At 40.1% G+C, this 20,889-nt stretch overlaps 1 long non-coding RNA gene across 1 annotated transcript in view; it reads right to left on the reverse strand.

Annotated features, from left to right (window-relative positions):
- The window catches only part of LOC140693532 (uncharacterized), a 28,260-nt gene extending 7,589 nt beyond the window's left edge, over positions 1–20,671 (reverse strand). The window contains exons 1-4 of the long non-coding RNA XR_012069295.1: positions 20,514–20,671; positions 14,269–14,468; positions 13,839–13,965; positions 1,754–1,880 (exon numbers count right to left, since the gene is read on the reverse strand). This is a non-coding gene — a long non-coding RNA (uncharacterized lncRNA). The remainder of the gene's footprint in view (positions 1–1,753; positions 1,881–13,838; positions 13,966–14,268; positions 14,469–20,513) is intronic.
- Between the last annotated feature and the right edge of the window lie 218 nt (positions 20,672–20,889).

A 20,889-nucleotide genomic window follows, 5' to 3' on the forward strand; every position in this document is an offset into this window, starting at 1 on the left:
TAAATTTGGATTAAATATTAAAAAAAAGAAAAAAAGAAAAATTCAAAAGATAAGTGACACTGAAGGAAAACCACAGCTGGCCTAACAAGCTAAGTCACAAATCAAAGTGTGATAAGTGTCGGTTTCCTGATCTAAGTTTTGCTGGGCTACCTGGTAAATCTGAAGTTTAGTGTCAGTTTACTGGGCTAATAAGCTAACCCGAAAATCCAAGGTCAACAGTTGTCAGTAACGTGATCTGTTCCAAATTGATAAGCTTCAGTGTACTGATTCCTTGCTTTTTGTTGTTTGAGCCTTATTGGGTATTAGCCCCATACTTGTAATTAACCCTATAAAACCTCATGTGCACGTCTTGGAGGTGCTCAGAGCTTTGGAAAAGAAACCCCTCTGAGCCCGCCAGCGTAATAAATCTCAGTACTCCAACCCTCTGTGTGATTCTTATTTCTTGGCTGGCCTTTTGTTTCCATAACAACACAAGCGATAATGCCCGTGAGATAAATCTGGGGAGGCTGCTGGTAAGTCGCCATGTCTCACGTGGGAAAATCTGAAACATCCTTCTCACCACTCAGAGTCATCATAAGCCCACACCACACCTCCTGCCGTTAAATGCAGGAGCACGGTTAGGGCCCGGCCTTTGCTGTCTTTGTGTCATCACAGTGATACAGGATGGAAGGGGGAAGAGCACAGCCATTCAAGGAAGGCCGCAGCAATTGACATCAAAATGGTGAAGGATTCAACCCCCAATAGGCCTTGAGGCTCAGGATGAAGAGATTTAACTTCTAGCAGATCTTGAGCTTCAGTAAACATCCATTGTAATAGTAACCTGGTGAATAACATGCCCCAGGCACCATGGCAGTCCCAATGATAGCCACAAAAGGTCAAAGGGTGGGAAATGGCCAACTCCCTGGGAATCCTAGCCCCTTGCCCTAAGGCTGGTCCTTCTACTTATTAGCATATGAAACCACCAAGCCCAAGAAAACAAGCAACACAGCGCCACCTCGCGGTCACCACTCTCTGTCCCTCTTTGGAGAAGACAGACCTTCTGTCTGTGGGGTGTGTACCTACTTCTAATCTGTGCATGAAACCCCCACACCTCGTGACGTTTCTCTTGCATTTCAATGTATCTGTCTGAATATATATACCTTTACTCAACACTGGCTTGCTCTTGAATTCTTTACTGCATGAAGTCAAAGAACAAAATCTGGTGGGGCACATCCCAGGGGCTCAACGAAAGCCTGGGACACAGCCCTTCTCATGCCCAACGTTTTTTATTCTTGTATCAACAGGACTGGGCTGTGAAGTGACGTCTGAGGCCCCAGCTAAGGGACAGAACCAGCTTCCAGGGTTCCAATTTGCGGGCAGCCTCTCCCCCAGCTTGGGCCTTGGGGTCTGCCCGGTTCTCTGTGTTTCTCTGTTGTGCTGACTCCCCAGCCATACAGCGTACTCCTAGGCCTGTCCCCACAAAACCCTTCTCTCCAAAATACAAGCACGTCATGTCACAATCCTCTTGTTCAACCAGGAAATGTTCAGCCCACTTTTTTCCTCCCCAATAAATTACCCAACTGTCCTCCCTCCCATCACATCACTTCTTTCTTTGTGAGAACTCTGCACTCGCCACACCCCATCATGAACACAGGTGTCTTGCTGGCTGTGACCGAGATGTTTCTTTCTCACACAGCAAGCGTCCTTTCACTTTCCCCTTGTTACCTTAAAAAAGCCTTTCCTGAGTCACCCACCCCTCTGATTATGAACTCACAATGTGCTGAAGTTGCAGTCACTATGTGCATACATCCCAGTTTTGGCTAGGTTTCCATCACAAGATCTTCATTAAGGAGCTGCATCAAGAAGTTATACAGGGTATTCTTACATCAGAGTGGAGGAACCTGCAAAAAATTTAAACGGCTTTGAAGAGAGTGTTAACCAGGGACAGAGATGTCGCGGGTCCTAGTCAAAAGTGTCATGAGGAAAAATGTTCTCCCAAGGCTCAGAGTGGCTTCTGAACACAGAATCCTCAGGGAGGAGGTGACAGGCAGTGATTAGGGTGGGTGATACAGGTTACGCTCCCCCAGCTGGGGAAGAATAGGTTTTTTTCTTGTTTTCCAAACAATTTCTTACTATCTTTTTCTCTTATTGCCACATACCATTTCCTACGAATTAAGCATATCAATGTCAGTCATTTGGGCCACTTGGGAGAAGCTACACGATGCCATTCACAGGGATGGGGCATGACAGCCACACCAGTCTAGGTTGAAAGACCAGTGGGGGTATTTGCAAGGTAATCACGGGCATGCAACAAACTCCCCAGCTTCAATGACCTCATCTCAAAGCTGGGGTCAATAAAACTACCAAGCAAATTGCGTGAAGATTATGGCCAATGTTTACTAGGTAAGTGCCCGTGAAAGCTGCCGCTTAATGGGGAATGAGTACGATCAATGAGGCCCTGTCTACCTGCCCACATGCGCCCTGCCTTCCTGCCTTGCTGCAACAGCAGAACTTGTTTAGCTGAGATGAACACCCCCAGAGCAGCCCAGACGGGAAAGCTCCCAGCTCTGCACGGCGAGACGTGTTCCTTTCCTTCTCAGAGCTGATCACAGTTTGCTGTCGTCTGTTTTTATGTTTATCCCTTTTGTAACTCCCTCTCCTCCGGAGTTTTTGCTCAAGCAGCACAGGGCCAGGTGTGTCTTGGGTCCTGCCGGATATTCTGGGCAGGGAAACAGCCAACTCCATATCTGGCTCTGGTGCTGAACGGAGAGAGCAGAAGGCCCAGGGGCCCATGCTGAACTGAGGCCCCTGCACCCAAAATTATGGTCTGACCTTGGGCAAATTACACAGTCTTCTTTACCCTGAGATTCCTCATCTGTCCATGAAAATAACTGCCCATGTCACACAGAGTTACAAGTATTAAAGGAAATCAACAAATTCACAACCTAGCCAAGGGGCTACAAGTGCATCCTCAACAGACAAATGCTGCCTTTACGGCTCTGACGCACGCTAAGCGGGGCGGCCCCACACAGTGAACACTGCTAAGTGCCAGGGTGTTAAATGCTTCATGTGTGCTATAATACTCTTTAGATCTTACAACAATCCCAGGAAGAAATGAATATTATCATGCCCATTTCACAGATTCACCAACAGGTTGAGAGTATGCATTCTATTCCAAGGCCCTATGGTGAAGAAATGGCAATTTAAACCGGAATCTGGGCCCAGGCCTTGGCTCCATCTCTCTCCCATCCACCTGACCACTTGCCTATGAATTCCACCTGTCCAATATAAAAGTTTGCAGCCGGCCATCTCTTAAAAGCAATGTGTGCCACCGTTTGTCAATGTTGTTTAATTACCATAAACTGTTCTCAGAAACCACTACAGTAAAGAACGTTGGACTTAAGGAATTCTGCATTGCGTTCTCCTGCAATGTGCAGGATCCCTTTCCTACACCTCCAAATCCAAGTGTATGCTTCCTCCCTGTTTATGTTTGCACATGGCTTATTAAAGCAGAAGGTATCTGCAGTAATTCCATCTCGGTTGCTTTCCAAGTTTGCAGATTATCCATATTCGGTCTGTGAACGAAAATACTACAATGTGAATGAGAATACTGCAACCATGTCAGTAAACAAAGAATACTGATACCAAGTCATTAAAGGCTGCCGCCACTCCCCGGCGAGGACAGGCCTGCAGCCCAGCCACTGCAGCAACTCACAATGGTGCCCTCTGAGCAGACTCAGAATAAGAAAGGACGGGCTACTGGCCCGAGATAGCTAGGTGCTTGTCTAAAAAATGAATTCAGTGAGTCCTAATATTTGCTTCCTCCCATTCATACAAAATCACTAAATTCTTGAACTTGAGATACCTGGCTTTCTTTAGATAACAAGTAATCTTTTATTGTTCCAACAACCTGGTCTTTGTTGTAAAGCTCCTATATATCCTAGCTCTTCCTCAACCTCTTGGGAGCAGTCCCTCAGAGAGTTCTGAGAGACGGTCATCCTGGCTCGAGTCCTCCCGCCAAATGAAACATAACTCTTAACTTTTAGGCTGCACGTTTATTTCAGTCAACAGTTTTGGACACCATGAAGCACCACAGCAGATTTCTCTCCACCTGAACTCTCCAAGTAACCAGAGCCTTGGTACCAGCAGTGGCCCTTTGTGCTCATCCGCCTCCTCGGGGGGTCCAGATGAATTTGGCTGAGTCTCTCCTGGTTCTCAGATCTCACATATTGGTTGATGATCCTAAGTTTTATCTGGCGGTGTATCCAGGTACGTGGCCCTCCAGTTGAAAGAAACTGAGGTGAATTACCCACCCAGTGGAGACATCCCGAGTGGGTCCAAGTTGAAAGACACTGGGTTCAGGACTGAGTGGTTAGGTAAGAGGCTGGTCTAATGTTTTCCTCAATTTGGTTACCTCCATTGAATTTTTCAGGATAAAAGTAAAACTCTTATGAGGAAACTTTCAACTCCAAATTTTGGACCATCCTCCTGACTGGTAACAGCATTCTCGGGTGACAGGGAATCTTCCAGGAGTGGTAGACACAAAGACATCATGCCACAGAGTTGTCCCTGTGGGAAATCTTACTAGCAAATTTATTCTGAGAACCCGACCTTACAATGGGGAATAGAACTTTCAAAAAAAAAATAAAGAACAGAAAAGAAAAGAAAAAGAAATGACAGATTGCCAGTCTCCAAGTAAAACCCCAGCCAGATTTATGTACATACAAAACTTACAACATTAATCGGGAATAAGAAAAAAAAAAACTCACTCTGGAAATAACCAGGCCTGATAAAAACATTTTTTGGCATTCTGAACTTATAAAAACAAAATCCCCTTTAGTGGGAACTTGGATTTCTCTTCCTGTGTCCTTGAAATGTAAACGTTTTATCTTTCTCTGGATGTTTTAAGTGTGTGCATGTAAGTATATATATGTTTAGTTTAGTTTTTAAAGGAAACCTTGGACTCTGCCATACAAAAGTTCAAGTATTGTGTACATACGGTGGCCACGCAAATAAATTGGGATTCTAAGCAATTCTTTGATTGTACCAATTTTCAGATATTTTGCCATCTTAAACTTTGTTGCATCAGCCTGGACCACGAAGGCTTTAAGCTTTTGGAGAGTAAACCTTTGAATTTTATTTAGGCAACACCCCGACTCTCATGTGGAAGGGCCTCTTCATCTTATTGGTTTAAAATCACTATATATATATATATATATATATATATATATATATATATATATATATATATATATATTTATATATATATAAATTGATGGCCATATGATGGATTTTTTAATTTGGAAAAACTTTTTAATTGGTGAAAGTTTAAAGAGATCTCATTATAAACGGCTGTTTTATTGGTACCTATTAAAATAAAGTTTAAATGCAGAAAAATATATCTAATGGTTAACCTAAGAACTCAGATATAAAAATATAACTGGTTTGAAAAGCTACATTTTTGTTTTTCCTTTCTGATAAATGTTTCTAGAGATGCTAATAAAAACTTAGTATAATTAATGTTAATTAGGTTGAATAACTGGAAAAAGGATTGTAAAAATGTCAAAAAAACAGATAAGTGGCTTATCCCAAAAGGATAAATATTTTTATATGGTTATTTTGAATGAGATAAATAAAATGGACATTTTTGGATTTACATACAGGGTTTTGATACTACACTACGTAAAGTTAAAAAAAAAGGGCCAAAGAGTTCACCTACTCCCCCCCAACATTAAAGTTCAAACAAGTCCGTTTTATTTACCACAGTTTAAAATATATTTATATGTAGACTGAAATACTTGATCAAGGATTGGGACAACAGACCAATTAATGAAATTAAAAATCGAGAAGGGCCTAAGCTCTTTGGCTGAAACTTGGGCATCCTAGAGACTTCTATAAAATTATATACAATGTACACCCACAAAAAAAAGGTTTCTGTCACTCCTTCTAGAAATAAGAATTATTGATTAAACTTAATAAATATAAAAATTAAAGGTATAAGATTTAATAAAATTGAGATAAAAGTTTGTGAAATTGGTATATTTAGATGGTCTTTATATAAACCTTTTGCTTATGTTGTGGGATAGATATGTTTCAGTGGAAAAACGCTTCCCCTTCTTGGTATTATAAGGCTGGGCACATGTCTATCCCTCTGAAAATATTAATTGAACAAATTAAAGGAAACCAATATAGTTACTTGAGACGTCCAATATAACGAAAATCTAAAAAGTAATTTGAGTAGCTAAAAAAAAAATATAGGTTTACCCTGGGTTTAACTTATAACTCAAGGAAAAGAGACCTTAATAAATGTCTTATGCAAGCTTTGGAAGACAAAATAAAGAAAACCTTAGTTTTAAAACATGGAATTCTTTGTTTACAGCTCTTCTCACTGATACAAAAATGCCAATTAAGGAGATAAAATTGGGTCTGGGTGACAGAGCATTTATCTGGGGACCTGGAAGAGAGTGTCTTTGTCTTGCAGATCAGAAATATAAATACAACAAACAGTGACCTAGGACTGAGCCTAATTAGCTCAACGAAATAAAACTTGAGGCCATGAAATTTTTGGCATTTTAGAACTCAGAACTCTGACGGGTCCTTCAGACTTTGTGAGGAAATCTTAATTATCTGTTTCATAAATAGTAAGCCTTAGTGATTTGAGCAAGCAAATTCAGCTTACTCCAACTATTATTATAAATATAAGTAAGTTTTAAAGTGAAGCTATGAGATCTCTAGCTTTTGTCTGTTTATAAGACTGCATACAGATTATAGAAGTGAGATATTTCTACTGCTAAAAAAAAAAAATTTCGAAGTCAAAGAGCTCTGCTTAATTGATGTAAAAATATAAGAGCTTAAAAATTAAGTATTTTTAAAATAAAAACTTAACAAATTGACTTTCAGTGTCATGTGAATTGGAAAATATTCAATATTAAGGTAATATTTGATATTGTTTAGTTTAAGTATGTTCTAATAAATGTAGACATCTTTAAAATCATCCATCTTAACTATAATACCTTTACTGTACCTAGGTTTAATGAAAGTCAAATAAGATCCTGTTATATCTGTTGCAGATTTGTCAAAAAAAAATAACAGTAATGTGCTGTGGTAAAATTTTAAGTAAATTAAATGCAAATGAGATGAGAGCTTTGGGTAAATATTTAAAATATATTTTTAAAATGTATGCTTAAAATAATCTCTAAATGTTTGATATCTTTAAATTCTAGAGTTGTGCTAAATTAAGTTAAATGACAAGATTTTATTAAATATCTATGCCATTTTCAGATAAAATAAGATTGAAATATGAATTACTTAACATTTAACTTCCTCTTACAGTGAAACTAAAGGTGTTTAGAAATATTAATAAATGGTTGGTGTCACACAGAAATAGTCTCTATTAGTAAGGGAATGATCTCAATATCCTAGGAAAGTAATATAAATGCGTAAAGGAAGATGTAAGAATGGAATAATACTTTGTTAATGAAAAATAGTGACTTTCTCCTGAAGCTGGTTACCTCTGAATGGAAGACAAAATAAGGGACACACTAATATAAGTATAGAAAGCTGTGGAAGGCTTGTGGAAAAGGAACCCTGAGGAAAGTTTTGTACGTGGTCAGAATTGGCTAAGTTTAGAATCAAATTGGGCAACGTAAATGAATCTTAGAAGTTAGCTGGAACAAGATTAGATTTGGTTTTCTCTCTGTTAAGAGGAAAAAATTTTCTTAAAATATTAATCCACCTTCAGTAACAGATTGTAAAACTTCTTATACCACTTAGCTGATCTGTTCTGCCTTTACATTTGACATATTTTCTTGTTAATGAATTAGTACTACATTACAGTGATCTATATGTTTATCTGATCAAGTGTTCTGAAATCTTTCAAAAAGCTCCCCAAATATAAAATTCTAATTAATTAAATAAAAATTAATTTAATTAATTAAAATTCTTTTAATCTCCAGTTAAGTTTGGGATGCTACAGAAGGCCCCTGAAACATCCCAAAGAGAGATTTTTAACTATAAAGTTTCATTTGGCATTTTAAATAACATGGAATTGTCAAATGAATCATAAAACTTCTAAGGTTATATTGAACGAGAAATATTATTAATATAGGTATTGTAGAAATTATATGGACTCCCTAAAATTCTGGTTTATCTGAAATGTTACCAGTGATAATTATGGGTATAGTGAACAGGTTTCTTTATTGATTATAGTGTAACGGTGTTTAACCATGCTTTTAAATCTTTTGTCATTTATAGACAGTTAATTGTTTTCTTCTGATGGTTTTGCAAAATGCTTTCTCTTCAAGGAGATTTACTGATTTCTAATAAATTTCAAACTACAGCACTGAACTAAACTGGGTAAGACATTTTAAAGTTCTAATGAAAACTCTCATTAAAAGAATTAGTTACATGGGACTGATTAACCAGCTGAATATGGTTATAATTTTTGATATTGTTTGAAATACTACTGCCTTTTAACCTGTTTCCCAGACATAAAGAATCTCTTCTCCTTAAGCTAGTTATGGTTCACAGCAATTTGATAAATTATAACTATGTATACAGATTTGGAACAGTTATCTTTTCTCTCTATCTGATCCCTCAAAAGACTAAAAATACTTAGGTCCCCAGTGGCTCTATCAGACAAATTAGGGAGATCATCTCCTAAGAGATATAGGAGTATAAAGGTATTTTAAGGATTTTAAAGAGAAAAGAATTTACCTAAATCTGTAAGGCAAAAATCCATGAAAAGCCTTGACGTGGCTTTCTTGGCCTTAGAAAACCTTATTAACATTCTACCCTGAGACTCCGTATTAAAACTTCCAACACAGTCAATTTAAAAAGCCTATATGATCAAATAATCAGATTTAATTTGTAAAGAAATTAATCTTGATTTGGCTATATTTGAGAAAACTGAGGGTAACTTTAGAGAGAAAAAAATTATATTTTAGTCGATATTAAATTCTAGTTTTGTTAATTGAGGTCCATATTTACTAAGACACTTCCCAGATCATTCCTTGCTGTTATGTCACACTGCTGTACAGTTTAATTGAATTATGAAAAGAATACTCTAGGTTTGATTCTGAAGCTCAGTAATCTATCCTTGGGTAAAATTCCAATGCCCCATGACCTGCAGCCAGGGGATTATACATACTGCAACAGGCATGACTTAAAGAACTGTCTCCAACCTGAATGGAAAGACCCTTTTTCAGATACTCTTAACTAGACCATACACACCAAAGCTGAAGGAAACGGAGTCTCGGATTCATTTCCTATCTGAAACAGCACCTGCAGTGCACTGGCCTATAGAGTGCTGCTCACCTTAAAACAATGCCCAAATGGAGAAAAAGCTTCCATACCAGGATGAGAAGAAGACGACATCTGAGCTAGACTGCTGACCCAAGACACCGGACCAGGACTGTATACCAATTACTTTGATAATTTCTCCAACCTTTGATTATGAACTACTCCAATTGTTAAGTTTATGATAAATTACCTATGTCTAGTACTTCTGTGTTACCTTGGTGGGTTTCCCTACTCCAAGGCTCTTACTAGATAGCCCTCAGAAACGTTATTCTAAAAAGAATTTATAGTTCTGTTTAGGCCACTGTTGATCTTACAAGGTGGGAGATTTCAACAGGCCAATTAATACCTGCTCTGACCCTGACCATAAATATGAACTTTCTCATAGGATCAAACTCAGAAACACAAGCAAAATTTTAACCCAAAAATACAACTTCTCGACTATTAAATTCTTACTCGTGACTTTATTAACGTTACTAGCTGTATTACTTATATCCTGTCTATTTTATAAAATTGTTGTCTGTTAAATTTCCCAATGTGTAACTAGGCCCACAAGATGGATGATGGCTAAACATCTTGAAGAAACAGATAAATTTTATAACCCTGAATAAAATAAATATAATAGTGTGATTCTATTTATGGGAATGAGCAAAGATGGGTAAACACTTCCTGGATCATAATAGAGTAGTAAGACAGGTGATCCAGAGAACTTTTAGTATCAACAGGGCCTGATAAAAAAAACTAACACCTTGAATGGCAACTCAGAAGATTCTTCACCTGAACTAGGAATGAGCCATCCTAGCACCGTGGGACAAAATTGGTCATGCAATGTCTCTCAAAATATTGGTCGAATTTAGGACCAAGGGGGAACACTGTGAATGAAAATACTACAATGTGCATGAAAATACTGCAACCATGTCAGTAAATAAAGAATGCTGAATCCAAATCATCAGCGGCTGCTGCCAACCCCCAGTGAGTTCATGCCTACAGCCCGGCCTCTCAGCCACTCACAGTGGTGCCCTCTGAGCAGACTCAGTGCAAGAAAGGACAGGATACTGGCCCTAGATAGCCAGGTGCTTGCCAAAGGAATGAATTCAATGACCCAAATGTTTGCTTCCCACCATACATAGAAAACCACTAAATACTTGAACTTGAGATATCTGGTTTTCTTTAGATAACAAGCAATATTTTATTGTTCCAATTACCTGATCTTTGTTGTAAAGATTCTATTTATCCTAGCTCCTCCACTACCTCTTGGGAGCAGTCCCTCAGAGTGATCTGAGAGGCTGTCATCCTGGCTCGAGTCCTCCAGCCAAATAAATCAAAGCCCTTAACATTTAGGCTGAACGTTTATTTCAATGACGTTCCAGAATAGACACAACACATCAATTCTGTAATGGAACACACTGAATCAGGAACCAAAAGCGTGTTTTAGTCCAGAAAATCTCCAGGTTCCTATTTCTTCCTGTCATTATACAATCCCTCCAGAACTCATTACTTTGCTGTCTGCTCCTCTGGCAACCAAACTCAGAGAAGAGACAACTCAGCAGAGCGCCCTGCTGGGGAGAACACCCCGCAGAAGCACTGCAGGCTGCCTTCCCTCCCGCACGCTCTGCTGACCCTTGGTGTCCCCCGTGGAGACCAGGCCAACACAGCTCTTCCCAACAGCTGCAAAGTCGCACACGTTAAATAAATCATTTTTTTTTATATGATATTTTACGTATATACCCATCTCTGAAAACAGCTTTGCCAGAAGCCCAAATCTTCAACATTAATCTGCAAAGGCAAATCAGGTCCCCAAGGGAAAACAAGTCTTAAGACGACGCTAAGGCCTCCAAAGTCCTCTCCACGACCATGAACCAAACTGCCTGCAGGTCTGCAGCTGCAGGAGGCTACATGTCTGCTTTTAAAGCAACCCCTTTCTGCCCTCGGGTGCTACAATGCCCTTTTATGCCCTCCCATCACAGGGCAAGAGCAGCCGCTGCAGAACCTTGCAGGGCAGCACTGACAGGACTGGACAAAGGGGATCAGAGCTAAACAAAGCATTCTGATGACACGAGCTTGTCACTGTGTCTCTTTACAGATGTAGATATATATAGAGAGAAGTGGGGTGATATTGCTCAAAGTCACACAGCTAATAAGTGGCAAAGTATATAACTCTGCTCCTCCCTCCTGTGTGACGCCCAACTGGGACAACCACAGGGTTCTCTCGTGGCTGCCTGAACAGTCTTTTCCTATCACTCATGACACACAATAGTGTCTGAACTTAGCCTGCATTTGCAGCATCTTTTCCCTCCAGTTTCTCAGGAACAAGGCTGTTCGGGCCTGTATGAATTCCGGCTTCCTGAAATCTCCGTGCTCAGGCTGGTCTTGCCTGTGCATCCGGCCCGCTGCTCAGAGGCTCTTCCTCCCCTGCAGGAGGACGTTTCTAATCTTCACAGGGACACAACCTCAGGGGAGCTCTCCTCTCGCCCTCAGCATGGCAGGTGTCCCAGGCCTCATCCCGAGCAGCCCCGTTAGGACGGTGTCTGCCCAGCTCTGCTAGTCAGATCAGCAGCCTCAATGCCAGGGATTATACCCAGGTCACACTGCAAACCTACTGCCCGCCTCACAGCCCCCAGCCAGCAGGTCACCTGGAAGTCACAGCAAGTGCCCCACCCAATCCAGAAGTCTCTTCTTTTGCCAGCACCACTGATGAATGGTTTCCAACCTTCGGACAGTTTCGCACAAAACAGCACCTTCTACTGTGAAACGGGTGGTTTTTCTTCTGCGCCTCATCCTTACTGGAAACGTAAAAGGAAACCAAAAGGCCTTTTCTCAACCCTTTTCTGATGAAACCCTCCCACCCACAATACTCATATGCTCAAGAGCTTTGGATCCACATGATTTTCGTTCTCTTAGGCTAAGTGGCTCAAAAAACTAAGGGATTCTTTCTCCTTTGAGGGTATTAGCACTCAGTTTCTCGGCTTTAATCTGTTTTTGTCTCTCTCTTCAGTGACCCTAGCAGTTGCCACCTCTTACTCCCTTCAGCAGCCTCCCTCCCAACTTCAAGTCTAGGAAATCAGCTGTGATGAGGGGCATGGGGGCAGTCACAGAAGATGCAACTAAGGCACAGAGAGGCTACATAATTTGCCCAAGAAATCACCTTGAACCACCAACAGAGTGTGTCACGTCCCTCTGTTTAACTCTAATGCTAAGCAAGTTAACTTTTTGTAGATTATGTTTATAAACAGATGAGGTATGAAAATACATACAAGGACACACATCAACTCTAAGATATTCATTAACTCCACTATTTTGTTTCTATTTATTTTATTTCTATTAAAAAATTAAGAACCCCTGCAGTCAATATAGCAAAATGTTACTGGGTTTTAAATCCAGAATATACAGGGGTTGTGTCATTACTCATTCTTGTATGTATTTTCACAAGACAAAATGATTTGAAAGTCTCTCTCCCCGCCCCCTACTCACTACTGGCTCTCACCAGAGCTCCCAGACCACACATCTAACAGCCTTTCACTTTACCCACAGCTGAACTCATCAGTTTTCCCCCAGAACTCCCTCTGCTGCTTTCCCTCCTCAGAACACAGCAGGACCATTATTTAACTCATTAATCCACCCAGAAACCTGGGCCTTACTCCATCCTACCTTCACAGACAGCATTGATCCTTTCCTCTTTACCATCTAAACATGCCTTCAATCTGTTCGCTTTTACCCACTGACCGTCCCACCGCTCAATTGGAAGCCAACAACACTGCCCACCTGGACTCATGAGTCTCCCAGGTGGCCCCACAGCCACTCTCCCCTACTTGAGACAAATGTGATTGTGTCTCTCCCACGCTTTTGGACTCATTTCAGACCCACTGTTCTTAGAAGAAACTTCAATTTCTTCACCTGGTGAAGGTCCTTGCCATGAAACTGTCAGCTCAGTAAGGGCAGGACACACCCTCGTCCCTCAGCTCCACCATCTGGCAGAGCATCAGCTTGGGAGGATTGAGTTCTTAGCAAACTACTTCACTTATCCATACAAATCCATGGTAGATTAGAAAGATTTTAGATGTTAAGCTCGACTATTAATTTGGGGATTTTGCACTGGCAACCTGCAAGTATATATTCCAATTATTGTGTCTTCTTAAAACCATACCCAGATTAAAGGAGTATTTGTGGAATGTCTTCAGAGTAAAAGGGACTGTACTTTTACAGATTTTATGTTTTAAAATATGAACAACCCGGACAGGGTCAAAAATAGAACCGCCTCACAAGTGACAGAAGACAGGTGAGACGCATATAGCAACAGGTCACAAAGATGGTAAGAGCAAAATTGTTTCTCCAACCCCCAAAACATCCCTCCAAGAACTGAAAACTCAGAAATTTGAAAGTAAAATACTATCATATAAAGAAAGAAAATAAATAATCCTCTTCATCAGGGTTTCTAGATCTGACTGCAGAGTTATTAGCAGGCCATACTGAATCCTAGCACAGAAAAATCAGATGGACTAGTGGTGAGTAAGTTCCAGGAAAATGGCAGTAACTCCTCCACTTGAAAGAGGACACACACTCACTTGTTCAAGGTGATTGTAAACCACATTCTGCAGAAATTCAGAAGATTCAGGCACCGCTTCTAGATGGTGATGACACGGAAGGACGGCTTGGATGCATGCTTCTAACTGAGTCACCGGCATTCTTACACTGCAGGGGGAAATGGAGGCCCTCAGCCAAGAGCACAGTTGTTCCTGTCATGTATCCCAGGCCGTGCCTCGGGGACTCAGTGTACTGTAGCAGTCCGGCCCCAGGTGAGGACCCGCAGCGTGGCCCAAGCAAGCAGGAGGGGCACTGTGCTTGAGAAATCCCATCCCCCATGGGGGCAAGAGGGGCTGGTGGGGTTGTGTGAACCTATAAATGCTCATAGAAATACACCTGCATACATTGAAGTGATAAAATTAAAAGTAGCAGGCTATTTAACAAAATTTCAATTGTCAGTGTTAATTTTACCATTCCATTCCGCTTGTCCCCTGCACTCTGAGACAGGCTTAGGCTCTCTCACACATGCAGCTCTGATGCAATGGTTGTGAAGTTATTTTACTTTGCTGCAAGTGTCTTCGCTCCCAGTGTCACTGTGACTGTCGTCTCTTAACACAGTCAGATATCTTCCTGCATCTCTCCCTGAGTTCCTTGCTCCTGCTTCTCAGATCCTGAGATAAAGAACAGGTGAAGGCACATGACTGGAAAAGTCAATGTGGACTTGACCAAAGTCCTCAGTGACCCCCTAGGTGAGTGCTGCCCACCCCTTACCTTCGATTCTCAAGGTTCTGCCCAGGGTGACATCCAGCCAGGAGAGAGTCCTGGGCCCTATTAAAAGCTGTGTGGCTTGGGTGCAGGGAAAGCTGCAGGAGCTGGTTCTGTAGCCGGTCCCATCCACACCTCTGCTCCTCTCTCTCCCGAGGCAGCGCTGCCAAGCCCCCAGGCTCCCTGAGCTTCTGTCTTTCTCTTCTACTCTACTTCAAGCCCTTTTCCTCTTCCTTTACTCCCTGATTATCCCTAGCTGGAGTGATTTTTCTATCATAGAATCTGAAAAAATTTCCTGCAGCTGAAAAAGAGGTGCCAGAGGTCAACGCGCATATGGTGGTTCCTGAATAGAGCCCCTGGTTAGGGGGACCCTCACCAACACTCACGGGGCATCAGGCATGTTGCAGGGTCGACCACCACCAACAAGAGTTTGCTGTGACACCAAGGCACGCACAGCATCCCTGCTCACTAAATTGTAGTTGTAGTCCTTTATTAAGAAGCAAAAATAAAAAAATTGCTCATGTTTCTTACTAAAATTATTTATGAGGGAGAAAAAGAAATTGTAATAGAAAGAACAAATTTCACTCCATGTTAGATGTGTTCATTTGGCTTTAATCATGTACCTTGTTTTCTAGGCTCAGACTTGCTATCTCTGCACCTTTTGTAAAAGAAAGTTGCCTTTAGCCTGAAATATCCAGGAGGGCCTATTCTCCGGGCTCTGATCTTTAAGGATATTTGCTCTTCTACACTTATGTATAGATGGCAAGTTGTAAAATAGTGAATAACCTTTCTTTTTTTTTGGAGGTTTTACAGGGGCACCATAATTTGACCCACATGGACAGCTGCAGGAACAAAGGATTTCAAGGACAAACAATTCATACAGCAAGAAGTTTGCAACAACCAGCCACATCCCCGCCGCTTTTTTGTATAAAAGGAGACTGAATTCTGCCCTGGGGAAGAGAGTTCTACTGGATAACAATATGCCATTTTCTGGGTCTGCCAGCTTTACAAATAAAGTCTCTTTTCCTTACTCCAACATCTCATCTCCCGATTAATCGGCCTGTCATGCAGCAAGCAGAACGAGTTTGGACTTGGTAACAAATTGACTGCCTTAGAGGTAGTATGTCTCCACTGTTTCCTCATTTCCAGTATTTCACCACCTATCAATTTTCTATGCTTTTTAACAACATGAACAAAAAACCTATTACAAGGAATTGATTCCACAGAAATAAAATTATTTCTACTCCTTCAAAACTTTTTTCTTTTCTATTTTATTTTGTTTTGCTTATTGAAAAGAAAATAAATTCAAATCTTTTTATTTCACGTATTTTTATAACTAGATATTGTAAATACTACAAAGATATTTAAATTGCAATAAAAATTGTTCATATATTAGTATAAAGATATATACACAATCAATGCAGATTAGGAAAGGAGTAGATATTTACTAAAAATCCACTGCACATCCAGTCTTTTACAAGCATATCCTGGAATATAAGCTCTATTATCCAGGGTCCCCCACCCCCAATCTCACTGCGGAGTCCCTTAGTAATCAACTACCAAGGCACCAGCATAGAACCATGAGATCACTATTTTAGGTATAAATGAGAGTATTAGCTCATTCAATTCTAAAACAGAAACCTTAAAATAAATACTGAACTTACTTACAGATAAACAAATTTGGACACAAAAAAGTACAGTTTCTCCCCAAATTCACAAAGATAATAACTGGTAAAGGCAAGATTTGAACTCATCTGCCTTGAATATAAAGCTAAGTTGGAAATCCCCTTCAACTGTGGAGGACCAGCAGCACAGCCTGTCACCCTATCTTTGTTCAGATCTGGCTTTAGACAGCCTGAGACAGCACCCCATTCCTATGGAACTCGAGGGCAAACAATAACAATAAGGATTTTATATTCAGTAGTTTCTTAGGTCTCAATTATATAAAGTGTCAGCAGGTCAGCAGAAAACTCTGGGAAATATGAGTGGGTCCAGAGCTTTTTGCTGATAAGAAACTCAATCTATCAGGACAGAGTGACCTTCCCATGAGAGGCCTCATGGACATAAACTAAAGGCAACTGAGCAATGAAAACTAGCAAGAACATGGAACTCAAGCAAGAAGGATCCCTACCATCCCCTGCCCAGTTGCCTCTTCACCTTTGTGGACAAGACGGCAGAAGGTCCATGTTCTTGTCCAAGTTACAACATCATGGATTCTCACCCATATAATATTACGACTCTATGCTGTCTTAAGTCCTTTCCAACTAAAATATGATGACACCAATATCTCAGCGGAATGTCTATGTCTCCACTTTCTCTCTTCTATTAGGAGACTATATCTATGGCCACAAAGCCGAAATTCAATTAAAAACACCATGCACGAAGCCTGGTGAAAGTCTGTGTAAGAGACATTGTTCTCAAGCTCAGTGAGTGAAAACTCAGAAAAAGTGGTCCTTATCCCTCTGCAAGTGGAAGGTAGCCTGATTGTGTGTGTGTATGTGTGCACACGTGTGTGTGTAAATCAAATACAATGTATTGTGGGATGTGCACAGATTTTTTTTATGTTACTATCATTTCATGAGGATGAGCCAACCTTTAAAGTAATTTGAATCTACTATTCTGAGAGAGTCTCAGGATCTTTTGGTGGAGGATGGGAAAGGGGAAAGGAAAGGAGGAAAGAAGTAAATGAAGCAAAGCTGTAAGTATACTGCTAGGGAAAGGCAAGACATTAATTTTGTTCCTACTTGCATCACACACAAATTAGGGACTGGCTTTCCCACATGTCTTGTCAAGCACTGAGTTGCAGAAGAACAGGTGACAGCCCATTTCTCACTGAGCTTGTGACTGTACGTGGCATCTTATAGACACTAATTACTTAACCTGATCAAACAATCTAGCAGCAGGCTGTAATTCTCCTATTTTGAGAGATAAGAAAACAGGAAGTGAAAGAGGGTATATAGCTTGACCAAAGTCAGAGGACAAGTAAACTAAAGAAGATGAATTCAAACTCAGATCTGAATGCAGAGTCTGATCTTCCCACTCCGAGGGCTGGAAATTCCTTAACACACAGGGTCCCCAGCTCCTCTGCTTTGTTCCTGGCACCAAGCATTTCCCATGGCGATATTCTCCAGTTCTCAGACACAGCGCTCTGTGCAGCCAATAACCTCCATTCGACCTTGATCATCTACCTGTCACGCCCACCAGGCTTCACCAGGCAAGAAAGCTGGCTTTCAACTGCATACAAAGCCACCCGTTTTATCCTGGACTCTTCAGCGGCTTTTCCAGCGTAAACGCAGCCATGAAAGTGCTCACAGTTTGTACATGAGCCACACTACCTCTCTCCATCTCTGTCCCCACCTATACTACTTTGCTATGACCATTTTGAGAATCTTGGAAACAAATTTTTAAAAACAGAAAAGAAAGGATTCTGTAACAAGTACTTAATACTTACAATTTTAAATGAGAAGTTACAAAGTGAGTATTTACAAACCGAATCTGCCTTCCTAGGTGTCAGTTTTAACAGTTAAAATATACAATAGCAAAAAATTCTGACTTAAATAATTAACAAAAACATCAACAATAATCTGGAATAAACTCAAAAACAATGCCCATGTTGTACATGGAGGAAGTACAGGACTGTACTGTGGGGTAAAGTAAGAGGTGTGAAAGTAGAGACATCAACATTTTGTATGCAGGAAAGCAGTTTTGTAAAAATGTACGTTCTCCTAAAGATAATTCAAAAGTACTAAAAAATCCCACGAGAGCACTTCTTTTTTTTTTTAACTTGAAAAATTATATTAGAATTCTTCAGGAATAATAAAGTCATAATACTAACCAAGAAAATTTGGGATCGAAAAGAGAATCAAAAAATCGCACTGTCAGATATTAAATAAATGTTTACAATATGTAAGATATAGTGCTAGTGTAAGAAAGTAAGATTGATAAAAATAAACCATGAGCTCAAAAAGAGACTCTAGTGTACATAAGTATTCTTTACAGGTGGGATTTCAAGTTAAAAAGCAAAGTAGGAATTCAATAATTGTCTTGGGACAATCAGAGAATCCCCTGGAAAAAACAAATTCTATTCCAGTCATAATGACCGCAAGAAAAATTACAGAATGTGATGTGAATATTAGAAAGTACTAATAACAGCGAATATAATTCTTTGCTCATATTAATTCAACTTCTCTTCACTATAACAAGTACCATCATCATCTCCATCTTAGAGATTAAAAAAACCTACAGAAGAAATTTATACCATTATAAGAAAGTATTTCTAAGAATAATATCAGGAATAAAACCCAAAAAGAAGACATTTACAATCTTAAGATTATTTTGGGCCACAACAAAAATGAACCTACTGAACAAAATGAAAGGCAAAATATGACAAGGAAAAGCTCTCTGGTACATGTTGATGAAGACAAGGGGTTAATGTTCATAATATACATAGAGCTGTCACAAAGCAACAAGAAGCTGCCTCACTTAAATGTGTGCAAAGGACAAAAGAGATCATTCACTTTTTAAAAGTCAGATGGCTAATGAGTGAAAAATGCTCAATACCTCACTGGTCATCAAGTGCAAATTAAAACAATGAAAAAGTACTTTTGCTCATCATATTGGCACATATTTTTAAAAGATATTCTAGCTAGTGTCCATCTTTGAGAGAACAAACTGTGAGCGATCTTTTGGAGGATGACATGTCAATGGATATGTAAACTCTGAAAAACGTGTGTACACACAGGCTGAACTCCACATTTTGGAATCGTTTCATTTAGAAAAATTCAGTTCAAAAAGATGTACTTATCAGAGCATTTACACAGCACTGTTTACAATGGTGAGAAGAAAAGCTGAAGTGAAATCATATCCAGCGATAGAGAATTGGTTACATAAGTTATTCTACATCTTTTCATGCCCCACAGGAGAAGGAATTTCTAGATTCACTTGAAAGGAGCCTGTGATTTATGTAGTTGTCACATCCAAGGACTAAATTTCCAGAAAACTTAACGAAAATAATACTCATACAAGATCACAGGAATGTTTGTATAAGAAGTATGCCAGTCAAACACCCTTTCTGACAGTGGAAAATGGAGAAAACTTAAGTGTCCACCATCAAGACAATGATGCGGTAAATCACGGTGAGCTGTGGGCACTAAAGTTCCGGTGTTTCGGCGTGGTCCAAGGCCTTGTCCACAGTACGCTCCCACGAAAGGTGTCCTTACACAAGAGACCAAACCTGCATATCAGGAAAACCCTCTACTCTATCTGAAAGGACCGGGTGAGTCTGGAGAGAGAGGACGTCTGTGATATATACCTGAGTGAATAAACCGAGCTGCAGAAAACATATAGTATGGCCTTATTTTTCAATAAAGCATATATACACACACATAGACATAGATTTCTCATATACGTGTATGTATGTGTTTATTTATATGACACAGGCATAAAGGTCATGAAATATATACTCCACATTGTCAGCAGTTTTTACTCTCAGGAAAAAAGGGGAAGGGATGTAGGGGACTTTCGGTACCACAACAGATCTCTTTTCAGAATTTCAGTTAAGTATACTTGGAATTTAAAAGTTTATTTAAGTCCAAAGTAAAATGGACGAGGACTCCACAAGACAGAATGCTATACTAGTCATTAAAAATCATGCCAGGGGAGATAGAATATTGTAGAAAAATGTGTAATAAGCCGAATGGAAAATGGAGGTCTCCACACAGTATACAGGCACACATTGCTCGCTGGTTTTTATGACAGAGGTAATACACACTGATGAAAAGAACAGAAAATAGATGTTAATGTGTTAATTATTATCTCTGAGTACTGGCACCAGGATAGATCCATTTGACCCTTTTTTCATACATTTATATTAAATACACACTATTTTTCATCTGAAAAATGCATTTTTAGATGTCTAGTACCACACATTGGAAAATTACACGAGTACTTACAGAAACAAATAACTAGGAGACACCGCAGCAGCGTCACAAAGTGTAGAAAGGGCGATCCTGAATAACACCGCGCAGTTACATAAGGACCCACAAAGTGAGAGCACCTGCTGTAACAGGGCGCGGCCCCCTTCCATTTGTCAGATGTGTCTTCAGGGCCGAGGCAGTTCTGAGCACGGCCAGTGTCAGTGCTGGTGTCTGGATGGATGCCACTGGAGGTGAGGGCACCTGCAAGCCGAGAGGAAGAACAGAAATCATCCTCTGCTTTTTCTGTCTTGTTTCTTTGTTACTTTTAAAGAGAGGCGGAAATAAGATAAACTGGATCTTTCCTACTGAAACTTCAGTAATGAAACCATTTTTAAAGTGATCACAACTTATA

The sequence above is a fragment of the Vicugna pacos genome, unplaced genomic scaffold (genome assembly GCF_048564905.1).
Source record: "Vicugna pacos unplaced genomic scaffold, VicPac4 scaffold_19, whole genome shotgun sequence".
Classification (NCBI taxonomy): domain Eukaryota; kingdom Metazoa; phylum Chordata; class Mammalia; order Artiodactyla; family Camelidae; genus Vicugna; species Vicugna pacos.